Genomic DNA, 5,217 nt, shown 5'->3' with positions numbered 1-5,217 from the left:
TGTCTTTTTGTACACAAGCTAGTTTTTGAGTTGGGTTTTCCATTACCTGTCACCTGAATTGGCAATGCACATACATGGAAACCCAGAATTCTGAGTGGATCTTCACTCAGGACACCAAGGTGGCACAGCTCCTCTGCATTGTTTGCTTATAGCTACTGTCACAAACTGGCTTCTTCACCCTCAATTGTCCACTTCTTCTCTCTTCATGGCTTCTATAGTCCTGTGGTTCATGTTCCCTGATAACCAGCCCCCATATCTCATCCCATGGCTTGTCTGATCTCTACGGACCTAATGATCTTTCAACTTCTGCTCCCACTGCTCAGTATCTTATCCTCCAAAAGTTCCCACCTATAAGTTCCTTAGAGGATCTGATAGGTCAAGATAATTTTGTGTGTGTGCTGGGCCATAGCATAGACCAATACATGGCTACCCTGAAATCTCCTTGAAGGCACCTAATAAGTATTTCATATTTGGCAAAATTGTATGTACACACACACACACACACACACATACATATATACACACACACACACGAGCAGGGGAGAGGGGCAGAGAGAGAGAGTCCCAAGCAGGCTCCACACTCAGCATGGAACCCGATGTGGGGCTCAATCTCATGATCCTGGGATCACAACCTGAGTTGAAATCAAGAGTCAGACGCTCAACTGACTGGCCACCCAGACATCCTGTGAAATTTTAAATAGTAGTGTAATTTTTAATTTTTCATTTCCACATGTTAATTGCTAGTATATAGAAATACAATTGATGTTTATATGTTGATCTTGTATCCTGCAACATTGTTGAACTCACTTATTAGTCCTAAGAGTTTTTTTTTAAACTATACCACTTTCTTACACCATACACAAAAATAAACTCAAAATGGATGAAAGACCTAAATGTGAGACAGGAAACCATCAAAACCCTAGAGGAGAAAGCAGGCAACAACCTCTTTGACCTCAGCCGCAGCAATTTCTTACTCGACACATCTCCAAAGCCAAGGGAATTAAAAGCAAAAATAAACTATTGGGACCTCATCAAGATGAAAAATCTTCTGCACTGCAAAGGAAACAACCAACAAAACTAAAAGGCAACTGATGGAATAGGAAAAGATATTTCAAATGACATATTGGATAAAGGGTTACTATCCAAAATTGATAAAGAACTTACTAAACCCAACACCTGAAAAACAAATAATCCAGTGAAGAAATGGGCAGAAGACATGAATGGACACTTTTCCAAAGAAGACATACAGATGGTCAACAGACACATGAAATGATGCTCAACGTCATTCATCATTAGGAAAATACAAATCAAAGCCACACTGAGATACCACCTCACACCAGTCAGAGTGGCTTAAATTAACAATTCAGGAAACAACAGATGCTGGAGAGGATGTGGAGAAACGGGAACTGTCTTGCACTGTAGGTGGGAATGCAAATTGGTGCAGCCACTCTGGAAAACAGTGTGGAGGTTCCTCACGAAATTAAAAATAGAACTACCCTACGACCCAGCAATAGCACTACTAGGAATTCCCCCAAGGGATACAGAAGTGCTGATGCATAGGGGCACATGTACCCCAATGTTTACAGCAGCACTTTCAACAATAGCCAAATTATGGAAAGAGCCTAAATGTCCATCAACTGATGAACGGATAAAGAAGATGTGAGTTATATATACAATGGAATACTACTTGGCAATGAGAAAGAATGAAATCATGCCATTACCAGCAATGTGGATGAAACTGGAAGGTATTATGCTGAGTGAAATAAGTCAGTCAGAAGACAGATATCATATGTTTTCACTCATATGTGGATCTTGAGAAACTTAACAGAAAACCATGGGGGAAGGGAGGTGGAAAAAATAGATACAAACAGAGAGGGAGGGAGGCAAACCATAAGAGACTCTTAAATACAGAGAACAAACTGAAGGTGGACAGGAGGGTGGGGGAGGGGGAAAACGGGTGATGGGCATTGAGGAGGGCACTTGTTGGAATAAGCACTGGGTGTTGTATATAAGCCAATTTGACAATAAATTATATTTTTAAAAATTAAAATAATAAAAATGCACTAATAATAAATAAATAAATAAATACATAAATAAATTCCCTGAGGTTTTCTACATAGAAAATCATGCCATCTGCAAATGAGGACAGCTCTGTTTCATAAGGCCAAAATTAATAGAACCGAAAAAATAAATATACAAATCCATAATTATAGTTAGAGACATCAACCCCCCTCTGTCAGTAATTGATGGATCCTGCAGGCAGGAAATCAGTAGGGCTATAGATGACCTGAACAGCACTATCAATCAATTTGATCTAATAGACATGTTTAAAATACTCCATGCAGTACCTAGTGCAGACTTGGCTTATGATCCTAAGAAGCATCTGAAGTGTGTAGCAGCTGTAAAGCATTGGATACTAGACAAACTAAACAAAGTGCTCCTGGTCCATACGCCAATACTCACAAGCTGAGAGAATGTCTTTCCCCCATCCTTTTTCTAAGGAACAGACTTAAGTATGCTCTAACAGGAGGTGAAGTAAAGGCAATCTGCACGCAGTGGTCCATTGAGATTAATAGCAAGGTCTGCTATTAATGTTGATGGATGTCATCAGCACTGACAAGACCAGAGAGAATTTCTGTGTGATCTATGACACTAAGGATTGCTTTGCTGTCCATCATATTATACCTGAGGAGGCCACATACAAGTTGTGCAAAGTGAGAAAGATCTTTGTAGGCACAAAAGGAATCCCTCATCTGGTGACTCACGATGCTCACACCATCTGCTACTCTGATTAAGGTGAATGACACCATTCAGATCAATTTGGAGACTGTATGGTGAGAAGTGCTAATTTGGGGAAAATTGGCGTGATCACCAACAGAGTCAGACATCCTGGCTCTTTTTGATGTGGTTCGTGTGAAAGATGCCAGAGGCAACAGCTTTCCCACTCAGCTCTCCAACATTTTTGTTATCGACAAAGGCAAAAACAAAACAAAACCAAACAAAAACAAAAACAAAAAAACATGGATTTCTCTTCCCTGAGGAAAAGGTATCTACCTCACTGTTGCTGAAGACACTGGCTGCCAAACAGAGTAGTAGGTAAAATAATCTGTAGGTAAGGTGATTGGAAATGTCTTTTACTTAATTAAAGATAATATGGCATGAAAATAAAATACTCCATCCAGGGCACCTAGGTGGCTCAATCGGTTAAGCATCAGACTCTTGATTTCTGCTCAGGTCATGATCTCATGGTTCATGGGATCAAGCCCTGCATCGGGCTCTGTGCTGATGGTGCAGATGCTGCTTGGGATTCTCTCCCTCTCTCTCTCTCTGCCTCTCCCCGGTGCGCTCTCTCTCTCGCCCTCTCCCTCTCTCTCTCTCAAAATAAATACATAAACTTAAAAAAAATACTCCATCCAAACAACCACAGAATACACAAACTTCTCAAGCTCACATGGAACATTCACCAATATAAACCACATTGTGGACCATAAAATACGCCTTGTGATTTTAAAGAAGAAATCATATAAAGTATGTTCCCATACCACAGTGGAATTAAATTAGAAATCAGAAACAGAAAGGTAGTTAGAAAACTGCCAAATATTTGGAGATTAAACAGCATGCTTATAAACAACACATGGGTCAAAGGAGGAGGCTAAAATAAATCTAAAAATAATTTTAACTAAATGAAAATTAAAATACATTTATCAAAGTCTGTAGGATGCAGCAAAAACAATGCTTAGAGGGAATTTTATAGCATTGAATGCATACATTAGAAAAGAAGAAAGATCTAAAATCAATCACCTAAGCTTCTATGTTAGGAAAATAGAAAAAAAGAGCAATTTAAGCCTAAAGGAATGAGGAAGAGAAGAAATAATAAAAATTGAAGCAGAAATCAATGAAATTGAAAACAGGAAAACAAGTGAAAAAAAAAATCAATGAAACCCAAAGCTAATTCCTAGAAAAGATCAATAAAATTGATAAAACTTTAGCCAGGATAACCAAGAAAAAAAGAGAAAAGGCACAAATTACTAAGCTCAGAAATGAAAGAATATCCATCATTATTAATCCCATGGACTCTAGGATATTGAACACCAAAAACAACTTTATGCCCATACATATGATAACTTAGATGAAATAGATCAATTCTTGAAAGATACAAACTACCAAATTCATGCAAGAAGAAATATATATGAGGACGCCTGTATAAAAGAAATTGAATCAATAATTATAAATCTTCCAAAACAGAAAGCATGAGGCCCAGATGACTTAACCGGTGAACTGTACCAAACATTTGAGGAAAAATGATTACAATACTCCACAGTCTCTTCCAGAAACTAGAAGCAGAGGGAATACTTCTGACTCATTCTACAAGGCCAGAATTACACTAATACCAAAGCCAGACAAAGACATGACAATAAAGGAAAACTACAGGTCAGTATCTCTCATGAAAATAGATGCAAAAATCCACAAAACTATTAGCAAATCAAATCAAACAATATATAAAAATAATTATATACCATGACCAAGCAAGATTTATTCCAGGTATGCAAGGCTGGTTCAACACTCCAACTCAATTAATGTAAGCCACCACATCAGCAAACTGAAGAAGAAAAATCATATGACCATATAAATTGATGCAGAAAACACATTCAACAAAATCCAGTAGCCGTTCATGATTTTTAAAAAGAAACTCTAAGAAAACTAGGAATAAAGAGTTGGTTTCAATTGTCCATTTTTCCTTTAGGTTTTGAGCTAAATCTTGACTTCTTGCATCACTAGTTATTCTTTTACTAAGTGCCAAATACTGTTTGTAAAAAATTTAAAAGATACCATGATATTGTGAAGCTGCAGTTAATGATATATTACACTGTAGTTTTGTTTCGAGCAGATAACTAGCCTAGGAATAAATTAGATTAATCCAATTAGGGATTCAGATGACTTTAAACTGACGTTCTGTCCTTTTTAGGGCTAATATAGTTCTGGCTAATGCTTATTCTTAGAATGTAAGATTCCTTCAGGATCCCAGCTCAAAACCTGGGGTGGGGGGTGGGAAGGAGTTACCAAGTCTCTTCTTTAGTGGGTCCTGGACTCTAAGTTTGTCCCCCGACACCCTGAATCTGCACAACTTCTCATCCTCTTGGCTGTGGCTTTTTAGAATTGGCACTTTCCCCTTGAAAGAAAAAAAGCCAAATTCCAGGCACTGCTCCCTGGGCTTCC

General features: G+C 38.2%; 1 pseudogene; it reads left to right on the top strand.

Annotated features, from left to right (window-relative positions):
* Window positions 1–2,323: 2,323 nt before the first annotated feature.
* LOC125931420 (40S ribosomal protein S4, X isoform-like) lies at window positions 2,324–3,100 on the top strand (annotated as a pseudogene).
* The last annotated feature ends 2,117 nt before the right edge of the window (window positions 3,101–5,217 follow it).

The sequence above is a fragment of the Panthera uncia genome, chromosome X (genome assembly GCF_023721935.1).
Source record: "Panthera uncia isolate 11264 chromosome X, Puncia_PCG_1.0, whole genome shotgun sequence".
NCBI classification, from domain to species: domain Eukaryota; kingdom Metazoa; phylum Chordata; class Mammalia; order Carnivora; family Felidae; genus Panthera; species Panthera uncia.
The sequence above is the reverse complement of the archived record's forward strand: the minus strand, read 5'-3'. Positions and strand labels throughout refer to the sequence as shown.